Source organism: Paramisgurnus dabryanus, chromosome 16 (assembly GCF_030506205.2).
Source record: "Paramisgurnus dabryanus chromosome 16, PD_genome_1.1, whole genome shotgun sequence".
Classification (NCBI taxonomy): Eukaryota; Metazoa; Chordata; class Actinopteri; order Cypriniformes; family Cobitidae; genus Paramisgurnus; species Paramisgurnus dabryanus.
This window is the reverse complement of record NC_133352.1, coordinates 37,119,454-37,133,323: the sequence shown is the minus strand read 5'-3', so window position 1 is coordinate 37,133,323 and position 13,870 is coordinate 37,119,454. Positions and strand designations below refer to the sequence as shown.

Here is a 13,870-nt window from a genome sequence, read left to right as displayed (position 1 = left end):
CTTTTCTCAATCTGAAGGCTGCAGAGCATAGATATCATATAGAAGACTAGATGCCCTATTGGCCGCTGGGGACTGAGAAATACGGCGGCCATCTTAAACCGGTCGTTCTCCTAGTTTCGTTGCATGGCAGCAGATAAGATGTCAGAGCACTGTGGAGCATTTTCCTGTTCTAATCGGCGGACGATCGCAAATAGAGGCCGGAGGATTATTTTCACAAGTACTTTTTAACATCGCGGTACCATTGGTTGTATTTTGTGAATAGAATATTACCAGAAAATTGAGAAAGAGCCAGCTTATTGATTTTACTGTACTGAAATCGTAGCCAGCTAACGTTCGCTAGGCTATGTTTACTGCACCAGCCGCTGTTCACCCTGCAAGGAGAGTGGGGTAAAGTAAAGTAATAATTACAAGAGTTTCTCTGTTGTGAGTATTGTGTAAAGCGCTATATAAATGTGTATTATTCTTATTATTATTATTATAAGGTGCTGTGAGCTGCGTGATCCGCCGAGCTTTAAAAAGCTGAGATGTCAACAGGAACAGAGGATGTTTTCCTTCGTAGGGAGGACATTGAGGAGACTCGGTTTGGAATCGACAACTATCAGTCTGACTCGTTGTCACTGGTTGTGTCTGTGTTTTTAAAGATAAGGCTCCACCATGTTGCCAAACTCACCTCTCTTGAACTAAAGCTCTGAACAGGGGTGTGTGTGTGTGTGTGTGTGTGTGCGCGTGCGTGCGTGCGCGCGCGTGTGAGTGTGTGGGGGGTTTACAAATCATTTTAAATTGTTTCTTCACCATATTAAAAAGTCTTATTTTATTGCAACTATCTGTTTCTGCATCTTTGTCATATTTATAGTGTGTGATTTATAAAATATCTTATGTCCTACACCACATATTTTGATTTTGGACTCACTTTATATCTTATCAGAATATTTTATTACTGTTTAGTGAATATTCATTCATTCCTACTATGAACATTAAGTGGCGCTGTCCACATTAGTGTTGGTAACACTAAAGGTCTTGACACACCGGGACGTTTTTCGTGCGCGTTTATCGTCGGCGTTTAACGTGACGTTTTTTTGCTTTCACACCCAGACGATTTTTACTGGCGCTGAGCCGAGTGAGGTGCAAATTCACCCCTGGACGTTAGATGGCGCTTAATACAAAACAGATTTATGCCGGTACACAAGGGGGCGCAGCGAAACTTTATGCTTCTGTTCTGACACTCACTTGTCACACAGAAGAAGAAAGCCACACGCTAGTCAATAACAAGTCATATGCTTGCTTTTAACAAAACATGGATATTACTAGTAGCAGCTCGATTTCTAACAGCATCAACTATACAAAGACTACTTCAACTCACCATCAGGACTCACCATCAGCTACTTGACAGTATGATCATGTGAAACATGATCTTCTCAGATAAAAGCAAACTGTGCATTCGTGTTATAGTCATTATAATTGCCATTTTGAAAACGGTGTGTTTATAATATATATATATATATATATATATATATATATATATATATATATATATATTCTTTGTACAAACAATATCTCCGTGAACTTAAATACATTTGTTAAATCAAATCTATTTGATCAAATAATTCGATTCTATTATCAGCACTCTCCACATAAAATTAACTATTTTGATAGAACACGTTATATATTAAATATTAATATTAAAGCTCTTTCACAAAATATAAGGTAATGGGTGATCCGATGTGTGTATTTTTAACTAATCTTTTACAAGCACTTTCTCTTGTTAACAATTTTCTCACATATCCTCCCAAATGTATTGTATTTTGTGATTTGGCTAAAGAAGTAGGTATGTAGTTATTACAATAAGAGGTCAACAATACTGATGTACAAATATATGCATAGTGTCAAAATGGCACGTTATTTACAATTCGTTTTTTAATCAAACATTTATTTTTGTGAATGAACTGCAGTTTGCAATAACAATCAGAGACATGACAGTAAAATTAAATAAAACAGGAGTCAGAAATGTTGGTCCAGAAAAGTCACAATGACTTTAGTGCAACTGAACGGTAGTGCAAATCAACATTTAGAAATTAGACATTTTCAAATGAATTTCTTAAATGTATAATCACTTAAAATACATAAGTAAAATGGTATATAATAAACATTAATTTGTGTGAACAAGAACTGGCAGAGCTGTAGAGCAAAAAAGTCACAATGATAGAAGTCTAAGTGAACTGTAGTGCAAATAAACATATGTATGAAATGTACATGTTCAACTGTATTTCTTGAATGTATAAACATAAAAAAAAACTAAATAAAATGATATATAATAAACATCTATAGGTGTGACCAAAAACTGGCAGAGCGCTCCTGCTTTCAATTTTTTCCCTTTTGCATCTTTTAATAAGAGGTACTTCTCCAGAGGTTTGTCTCGGACTGTTTTCTTTTGTTTAGATTGGACCTTGTCACGGCTGGTGCTGGATGATCCTGAATACGTGCTTGCTGGGGCCTCATCACTTTTCCTCACATCATTTTTAGCAGAAATATTGCTGTGAACACTGTAAAGATAAATGTAGTTTTCATCAGAATTAATCTTTCACACTGAGGGCCATGCCACGATATCCATGAGGTCAATATTTGATTACAAATGTAATTTAGATTCATGGTATTTCATCAGCTTGCATTTTAGATTTCTTCCAGTTATTTTGGTGTTAGGAAGAAGCAATGAATATAATAACCAAATATTTTTCTTTGAACATGAAGCAGTGTAATTGTCCACGTTTGTGTACAACAGGTTCCAGTTACACACAAAGTATTATGGTGCAAACAACAAAACGTGATATCACACGGTGTACAGGGAACATGCATGGTATGAAGTTAATCACTGTTCAATGTCAGTGCATTACATATCATAATGTAATGCACCAATATTCATTTTTATTACTTGCACAGTTATAATGTAAATTTGCACTACTGGTCCGTTCAATACACTACTGTACTGTCTATTTCATACTCCCTGTTCATTTGCACTGCTGGACTACTTGAATTGCATCGTTTACACCCCTGTACTATGTAATGAATATTAGAATAACTATTCACTGCACAATAACTTATGCCATTGCACTCTTAACTGATTAGTTACAATCCAAATTCATTCATGCACTACCTAAATATTAATTTCACTCCTGTTCTGTATAGTTTAATTTATTATTTACATATGCATTTGTAAATTTCTGTATATTATGTTCATAGTACCACCCACAGTAAATTGTTCCATCGTATTACATAATCCTGCACCTATGCAAATACTGATATCCTGCACTTTTTATACTGCTTTTGCACTTCTGGTTAGACCTAACGTTAAACTGCATGTCGTTGCCTTGTACTTGTGTAATGACAATAAAGTTGAATCTAATCTAATCATATAGCCCCCACAGCTATGTATTGTTATGTTCTTATATATCACGTTACCTTCGAAATTCAGTCGATGTTGTGAGGAACTCCGACACCTTCATAAACCTCCACAGCCTCGATGCTTCCTTGTGTGTTTACCTGTTCCACGTGCTCCGCAAGACCATTTTGTGCTTGAGCGCCACCAAGTCGTGTTTTACTGGAACTTCAGCAGAGCCAGGCACGTGAACAAAAGCGCCAATCTCATTGGTCGGCCAACCTTTAACGCGCCGCGTCAAACCAAAAAAACGTGTCCCACGCGTTTTTCTGAAAATGACGCATTTGCGCCTCGCGCTTTTCGCGTGGGTGTGCGCACTCACATTGGCGCTGGTTCTTGAGTCACGAGACGTTAAACGTCGACGATAAACGCGCACGAAAAACGTCCCGGTGTGTAAAGACCTTAAGATTCTAAACCTAAATATTGACAAACTATATATTGTTGGAAAGCTCAAATAGTATAATTTTCATATTTCATTACCATTTGGGGAAAATTATGACACAGTGAGAGTCAGTTTCTAAAAATGTTACGGGCCCACAGGTAGGCCAAATTTGTTTTTGCATATAACACTAAAACCCTACTCTAAACCTAAAAAAAACACGATGGCAAGCTATATATCATCGGAAAGCTCTCAGAATGTAGTTTTAATATTTCAACATCTTTTTGCATGAATAATATTGCGGTGACAGTAATTTATTAGTTTGTGAGTATACAAGAGTACAAGAGTATGTGGCAAAATCTAGTGGCAGTTGTTGGTAAAACCATTAAAATTGTGACCCAAACATCATTTTTTTGTGATTTGGATCACAACTACTTGAGACATATTGCTTCATGTTAACATTATTTATTGTGTGAAACATTAACTTTTATGTAATTTTATTTATAAATTAATATGTTACTGCATAATTTGATATATTAAAATAAAGGTAAACGGCTATAAAAATATTTATATTTAATATTTTTACGTTCCAACTCATTTGTGAAAAACCCTAAATTGTCTTCTTTAAAACAAGACCAAGATTAGGTTTCTAGCCCAAAGAATCCCAGAGAAATATTCATTTAAAGATGTACATCACATTGTCACCCCCACTCAAACGGGATTTGCGGCACATAAGGCGTTAAAATACGCCGAACCATGTGTCCTATATCATAGGTCCATGAATGACATTTGCAGCAAAAAAAACCCGCGTGAAAATCTGTTCGGTATTCACTGAGATATGATTAATTAAATGCGCTGATAGCTCATTCCACCAGTCATACAGATTACACTGAGTGGAGCGGGTGACCGATCTAAGATGGCGGCCCCATATCTCACCGCGCCAGTAGGCAGTAGCGGTCGATAGGGCGTCTACCTATATGATGTCTATGCTGCAGAGCCTCAGGAGGTCGCATATGCAGGCTGCATACGTCATTATCGTTTATTTGAGTTAACTGAGCATTATATTTCAAATAATAAGCATATTACAACAATTTACGATTAACTAAGAATAACAGTCAATTTTATAATTGTTCATTTTTTTATTCAGAAATATCATGTATGAAATACAAGTTAGCATATAACACAAAATGTATTAACAATACATTCATAGACATCTGAACAAATAGAATAGAAATTTTATAATTGTTCATATTTTGAAATAAGACAGTCTTGATGACGTATGCAGCCTTCGAATAAGACCTTCGGGGCCTTCAGATTAAGAAACGGCCACAGCTGATCGTAAGGTAAATTCTCATGACGTTTACATGCACCCTAATAATGCGATTATAATGGGATTTTGTCAATACTGCGATTATACTTTACCTCATGTAAACGCAATAATTCGATAAAAATAATGCGATTAAGCTCATAATCGCAATAAGTAAAGTCGCATTAAAAGAGGTGGCGTACGCCGTTTATAATCGCAGTATGCGTCCATGTAAACGCTTTAATCGCATTTATACCGCACTAATTAAGTGCACGTGTGTTTTAGTCACGCACCTTAAGCACAAATTCGTTTTAATCTTGACATTAGGAAGTTTTACATGAGCTCTGCCAACACGACTCGCTGTCAGCAGTCTGCCTTCATTCAGAAACAGCTCAAATAACACGACAGCAGTGTATAAAACCTTTAAATGACATTATAACGATAATTATAACGATAAATATATTAGTGACCACATCATAATGATAACTTCATGCTAATTCGATAAAACGAGCGCGGCATTACCTAATATTGGATATTTCTTGTAATAAAAACTTTTTTTGCAATTGTTTACATGTCACTGAATATGTACATATGCTGTTCTTGTTGCATTTACACAGGGGCGGGTCTAGAGAATTTTTCATGGGGGGGCCGGACTGGGGCACAGACTTAGAGAGGGGTGGCACATTTAAATACATATAAACAGTGAATTAGTGTAACTTGCCCTACATTGAAGGTAATAATACTGTATACTGTATCCTGACCCAGGTGAAAAAAAGTGCACTAAAATACACTTTATTTAAGTACACTTAGTACACTTTTCCACAATATACTAAAAGTGCTCTATTTTCGCACACTAATTTTGAACTTAGTATACTAAAAAGTAGTATTTAGTACTTCTTAAGATGAACTTAATACCATCTTAGTGTACTCAACTGTGCTATTTTGAGACACCATGAAGTTGAACTAAAATGTATTTTTAACATACTAGGTCTGTATTTAAAAAAAATATATTTAATTATAACTTGAGGTACACTTGAACCCACCTTTAAGCATTTTTAAATATACTTTAAAGTATACTAATGGTATGTTAAAATAATATTCAAAATGTATTCCCAGGTGAAAAAAGTTCACTAAAATACACTATTTAAGTACACTTTCCACATTATACTAAAAGTGCTCTATTTTCGCACACTAATTTTGAACTTAGTATACTAAAAAGTAGTATTTAGTACTTCTTAAGATGAACTTAATACCATCTTAGTGTACTCAACTGTGCTATTTTGAGACACCATGAAGTTGAACTAAAATGTATTTTTAACATACTATGTCTGTATTTAAAAAAATATATTTCATTATAACTTGAAGTACACTTGAACCCACCTTTAAGCATTTTTAAATATACTTTAAAGTATACTAATGGTATGTTAAAATAATATTCCAAATGTATTCCCAGGTGAAACAAGTTCACTAAAATACACTATTTAAGTACACTTTCCACATTATACTAAAAGTGCTCTATTTTCACACACTAATTTTGAACTTAGTATACTAAAAAGTAGTATTAAGTACTTTTTAAGATGAACTTAAAACCATCTTAGTGTACTCAACTGTGCTTTTTTGAGACACCATGAAGTTGAACTAAAATGTAATTTTAACATACTAGGTCTGTATTTAAAAAATATCTTTAATTACAACTTGAACCCACCTTTAAACATTTACGAATCTACTTTAAAATATACTAGTAGTATGTTAAAATAATATACCAAATGTATTCCCAGGTGAAAAAGTTCACTAAAATACACTTTAAGTTCACAACCTTACGGTACCAAAAGCTCTTTATTTTCGTGCAGTAAATTGTGCTTAATATACTAAAAAGTAGTATTTAGTACTTGTTAAGACAAACTTAAGACAATCTAAGTGTACTCAACTGTGCTATTTTCTAAAATTGTATTCAGTTACAACTTGAAGCACATTTGAACCCACCTTTTAAACACTTATAAATGTAATTTAATAATTTCAGATATAATAATATTACATAAATAATATAGCATACAAAATGAAATAATAATATATTGCCCACACATTTGTATACATAAAATAAATCATTTCTAATGTTCTGTATGTGACATTTGAATTACAGTCAAGTTTACTATTAGAATGTTATATATGTACTATTTTACCTGCATGTTTGCCACCAAAACATGTTTTAACTCATTCTAAAATGATACCTATTCTGTATTCATACATACGAACCGGTTTCTTCCATCATTAACAACTAATTAAATGTTAAAGAAACAACTAAGTATGTATTTACTGCTATTGAAATGATTTTACAATATAAAACAAAGATCAGTGAAATGCAATGAGCTACTTTTATCAAATTGTGGAACATTAATACATCAATATGAAAAGTACACTATGAATATGCAACCATTGAATAATTATATAATCATAATGATGTAATTCTCTAAACAAAAAGTTACTGGACAAATGCAGAAGTGCATTTGAACTAACTCGAGATAAACCTGCAAATGGCTGAACCAAAACACAGAGCAGTTTAAATGTCACGTTTAAGTGGACGGTCACTTCTTCTTGCCATTCAGACGTTGAAGACTTAATCACAAGGTCTGTGAAAAGGAAACAGAATATATACAAAATTAACCAATAATTAATGAACATATGCATTAGAATTTTGTTAACTTCTCAGTTTACCTTTTAAAGCTTTGACTGTGTCCTCATCAAGCTTGACATGAGTGTCCGTTTGATCCGTCGCTACATGGCACTCTACAAGTTACATTGAACAAAGGGTTATAGGAGGCTTAACTCACTGACACTGATATAATGCAACCTGTGTGTATTACAGGATATTCTTTACTTTGATAATTGTGTTTTATTTTAACCAAGGGCATTTTCCATTGACATGTCTATTGTGATCTTGCTTACAAGAAAAGTTCACCTCTGTTTAAGGAGATTTAAGGAAATCAGAAGTCATGCCAATGGACTCTATGCACGCTTAACTTCCACAATTGACTCAAGGCTGCTCTTAAGTTTCTGATGCGGGAGATTTAAAGCAGAGTGACAGCAGAATCGCTAAAATTAATTGTTTGCTGGATTTACCCAAATTTACAACCTATGATGTGTGAAGAATTGTCCAGATGTGCAAACTGAGAAAGGTTGCAAGTTTTATTTGTTTTCTTATCTCTGTAATCATTAAGATATATTCAGCTAGCCTGTACTAGCAGTGCTTACATTGTGCTGTTTTTTACAATTCGTCCAGCAGGCTAATCACGTTAGTAATATATTATTGTCTTTGTAATGTTGTCTAAAAGTGTCAGGTAAAATATTTTTTTTGGACCCAACATCCAATAGGAAAATTCAACTGCAGTACAGGGCTCAAAATTTACTTTTTTTTGGTAGCACCAGCAAAAATTTAGGCGCATCCATCCAAAAATTAAAAAGCACCACAACTACAATGTATATGTTAATAGATTTATTTTATTAAAATAAAATGCAACCACCAGGCTTTACATATCCTATGGCCAGCATTTAAAATTTGGTCTTCTATTTTATTTTTTTTACTGCATAGATTCCTAAATTAATACCCAACTGCTTTTGAAATAGTATAGCAATAATAATTTACCAATTACAGGTAAAATGATTAAGATTACAATAGAAAATCTAGCAAACACGTAAAACACTGATTAATTGGGACATAACAAAAGTGACCTTAATATAGAAGGCTTAATATAGAAGGCTAATATTGGTATTGATAACTGCATTACCAGGATGCTATTACTACTAAATATGTTTTAAAAAATATATTTTTTTATAAAAACATACCATCAAGGTCATTTAAGCAAGGTCTGGCGCTTAAAATGTTTTGATTCCGCCACCAACGCCGTTTTACAGGATTTACAGTAAGCAAAGTAAGTTACATCGAGCCATTTTCATAGCGGAGACACTCGAAATCATTAAGCCACTCTCTCTGAAAGGTTTAACGTCAAGTCTTATTTTCCGGTGGAGGAGTCGCATTTGAATCCGGATCGTCGTCATTAATTACAGTAGTAACATTGGCTGTAGTCGGCTTGTTCTCGTCATGCTCGCGGTGCGTTATTTTCGCGCTTCACGTACCAACGTAGCACGGCAACAAGGAATGACTGACGCTCATATTAGCCAATCTGCGGTCTTCATTAAACGTAAGAACTTAATGGTGAAATTTGATTGGTTATGTAACGTTGGAGAGAACACTGAACCTGGGACAGCAGCACGCAATCTAAATCTAAATCAAGTCGCACCACAACAAAATGGGCAGTCGCAGAAATGCTCACAAATATATTTTAAGGTCGCACAGATCAAATTTCGGTCGCTAATGCGACCAAAATATTCGCAATTTCGAGCCCTGCCAGTAGCCACCGTTCAACCTGAAGAGGGCAGCACTCAGACGTTTTTACAACATATATTGTAGTATTGAAACACTTTATATCCAAATGTCAAAAAACTTACACTAATAAAGCATCATTCTTACAGATCATTAACTAAAAAAGTTGGTTTAGGGTTTAGTTACTCTTTAAACATTAGCATTAGAAAAACGTAAAAGTTATCTTAATGTTATACAAATACTGTAGAACTAAAAACTTACCACCAAGAATAAGTATTTTTACGGGCTGTATCTTCATCTGTTCATCTCTACTTCGACTTATTAGATATTCTCGGCTCTGATTGGTCAATTTGAATGCCGCTGTGCTAAAAAAGACAGGCTGTTATGATTTCTGAAATACAACAAGAGAAATAAAATGCCTAACTTTACTCACAAAAAAATGTAACGTTATGTTCCAAAAGCCACACAACATACACACTTTAAGAAGCTGGGTTAAAATTAAGACATACTGTAATACTAAATGTTCTACTTATTTAATAGTTCACTAAAAATAAAAAGCAAAAATCTGTCATCACTTAACTTACCCTCATGTTCTCTCATTCATCTTCAAACAAAAACCGATGTACTTTAATGAAATCCAAGAAACGTATATTTCCCCTCGATGTCAGATCCACTTGATACTTAAAAACTGCTCACATTTAAAAAAAGTTAATCGCAACAGCAATAAAAAATATCGCCGAAGTAATCCATGTGAATCGCGTTGTTTCAGCCAAGTCCTCTGATGATCACTATATATAATTTAACAGTTTTAGTTTCAACTTTTAATCCACATTTACCAACGATCAAGCACGTTGTGTATCGAACAACAGAATCAGGAAGCCAATGTGACGTACTGAATCCCAAGAACCAATGAGGTTTAGTCAGGTCCGTCACGTGTGTTGTTTGAATATAAACACTAACAAATTTATGTGGATTAACTTTGTAAAATCAATATATAATTCAAGTTCAATGATATGATGTTGAAATTGCAATGTTAGCCTATTAAAATTAATGTACATGTTTAAAAATATATATGTTTTTTTCTAAATACACTAAAACTTCTGTAAAAGTATGCTTGTGTTTAACATACTTTTTTTTAAATGTGTAATTAAACATATATTTTTTCCCAGCGTACCTCTAGTGCTCTTTTTAGAAATACGTAAAATGTATGCTTGAGTTTAGCATACTTATAAAAAGTGTAATTAAAAATATATTTATTACCAATGTACCTCTAGTGCACTTTTTAGAAATACATTAAAAGTATGCTTGAGTTTAGCATACTTTTTTAAAGTGTAATTAAAGATATAATTATTACCAGCGTACCTCTAGTGTACTTTTTAGAAATACATTAAAAGTATGCTTGAGTTTAGCATACTTATAAAAAGTGTAATTAAAAATATATTTATTACCAGTGTACCTCTAGTGCACTTTTTAGAAATACATTAAAAGTATGCTTGAGTTTAGCATACTTTTTTAAAGTGTAATTAAAGATATAATTATTACCAGCGTACCTCTAGTGTACTTTTTAGAAATACATTAAAAGTATGCTTGAGTTTAGCATACTTATAAAAAGTGTAATTAAAAATATATTTATTACCAGTGTACCTCTAGTGCACTTTTTAGAAATACATTAAAAGTATGCTTGAGTTTAGCATACTTTTTTAAAGTGTAATTAAAGATATAATTATTACCAGCGTACCTCTAGTATACTTTTTAGAAATACATTAAAAGTATGCTTGAGTTTAGCATACTTATAAAAAGTGTAATTAAAGATATAATTATTACCAGCGTACCTCTAATGCACTTTTTAGAAATACATTAAAAGTATGCTTGAGTTTAGCATACTTTTTTAAAGTGTAATTAAAGATATATTTATTACCAGTGTACCTCTAGTGCACTTTTTAGAAATACATTAAAAGTATGCTTGAGTTTAGCATACTTTTTTAAAGTGTAATTAAAAATATATTTATTACCAGTGTACCTCTAGTGCACTTTTTAGAAATACATTAAAAGTATGCTTGAGTTTAGCATACTTTTTTAAAGTGTAATTAAAGATATAATTATTACCAGCGTACCTCTAGTGTACTTTTTAGAAATACATTAAAAGTATGCTTGAGTTTAGCATACTTATAAAAAGTGTAATTAAAAATATATTTATTACCAGTGTACCTCTAGTGCACTTTTTAGAAATACATTAAAAGTATGCTTGAGTTTAGCATACTTTTTTAAAGTGTAATTAAAGATATAATTATTACCAGCGTACCTCTAGTATACTTTTTAGAAATACATTAAAAGTATGCTTGAGTTTAGCATACTTATAAAAAGTGTAATTAAAGATATAATTATTACCAGCGTACCTCTAATGCACTTTTTAGAAATACATTAAAAGTATGCTTGAGTTTAGCATACTTTTTTAAAGTGTAATTAAAGATATATTTATTACCAGTGTACCTCTAGTGCACTTTTTAGAAATACATTAAAAGTATGCATGAGTTTAGCATACTTTTTAAAAGTGTAATTAAAGATATAATTATTACCAGTGTACCTCTAGTGCACTTTTTAGAAATACATTAAAAGTATGCATGAGTTTAGCATACTTTTTAAAAGTGTAATTAAAGATATAATTATTACCAGCGTACCTCTAGTGCACTTTTTAGAAATACATTAAAAGTATGCTTGAGTTTAGCATACTTATAAAAAGTGTAATTAAAGATATAATTATTACCAGCGTACCTCTAGTGCACTTTTTAGAAATACATTAAAAGTATGCTTGAGTTTAGCATACTTATAAAAAGTGTAATTAAAAATATATTTATTACCAATGTACCTCTAGTACACTTTTTTGAAATACATTTAAAAGCTATTTAACATATTTTTAATACACTTTAAATAAGCACGTTGGGAATACAAATGTACTAAAAACATATTACTTAAATTTTAAGTATATTTTTAATACATTAAATACTACTTTTTTTCACCTGGGGATACATTCAGTACATTTAAACCTCCTGATGTGTTTTTGTTTTAACCTCCCTCTGGTCTCTGCATGTAATACACATACCTTGGTTTGCAGAAAAGTCAGTGGACTACTGCTGCGTCTTCCTCTCTTCCCTCTCCTCATGCCTTTCTGCTTCTATCTCTCTTTTTTTCTTCAAAATGAAGAAATTCTGAATTTTTTGAGACCTTTTCATTGGTCCTATTGCCTGTATCTGACTGTCTGTCTGTCCCTAAAGAAATAATAATGCATTTTTCTCAGTTACTTTGTCAAGTCATAAACTAATTTATTTCCTAAAGTTGAATGTTGTCCGCATATCATCTTAATAAAGATATTATTTGGTTGTATTAAATGGCATATTGCACAGAGCCCCAGTGAGTTAATGTATAGAAAAAAATAATGTTTATGTTGTTTTCTTTAAATATGCTTCTGAGGCTGTGGTCTGTTGCATGAAGCTATTTGAACAACAAACTCTTAATTTTCAAAATTCAGAGTAAGTTTGGAGTCGACAAATCCAGATAAATCCAAACTGGTTTAGATCAGGATCAGATGTTGGACAATGCTTGGTTTAAACTTTGTGTTTTATCTAGAGTTTGCAAAGCCTGTGCACCTGAAAGTGAAACCTGCTTCATGCAACAGAAAATGTACTTAACAAAAGGAAAACAGTTAATAGCAATGAAAGTTTAGAGGCTGAGGAAATTCTAGACGTTTATTCATAGTCGTATGACATGTTAATGTTTTTGCATGTGCCGAATCAACGCAAAGCTCTCTCCGTGTGTCGACTATTGAGGGCACTTGTCGTCTTAAATAAACCCATGCACACACAGACGGCGCAGCTTAAACAGTCACTCCACATAAAAACGTTACGTTGTTTTTCATTGATCTATTCCATACACTATGAGATACAATAGCGCAACTCTCCCTAAAGTTTACACATCAATATTTGAAGGATATAGGGAGGATTACGTCTGATTGAAACGGGACCGGACACATTCAACCTGTCTTTGCATACAGCTACTCACTTAGTGCCTTTTTAGTGTTAAATTGCTTAAAAGCACTTGAAGGTTAACATTTTAAAACACGTGTAAATTATAAACTATCCCTGTTTAATCCGCGATCGAATCGCATGCGGGTTGAAACGTGGGTTCTGATCCGTATGGATAAACTGCGATCTAACACACCACTATTTATTACAAACGCAAAGGCAAACGTGACTTTATATATTCTTTTAATGTACCGTTAGGTTGTCTTCAACTTTAGTAATGAGCATTCTCGACAGTAACAGAGAGGAGCTAGCTCTAACTTACTAATCGCAGGTTTCCACATTTAAGGAAACATATCAA

General features: G+C 33.1%; 1 long non-coding RNA gene across 1 annotated transcript; it reads right to left on the bottom strand.

Moving 5' to 3' along the window:
• Positions 1-6,296: 6,296 nt before the first annotated feature.
• LOC135731399 (uncharacterized) lies at positions 6,297-10,802 on the bottom strand. Its single transcript, XR_010526290.2, has 4 exons — positions 10,078-10,802; positions 9,755-9,858; positions 7,828-7,899; positions 6,297-7,742 (listed from the first exon to the last, which is right to left on the bottom strand). It is a non-coding gene; the product is annotated as an uncharacterized lncRNA (long non-coding RNA).
• Positions 10,803-13,870: the final 3,068 nt, after the last annotated feature.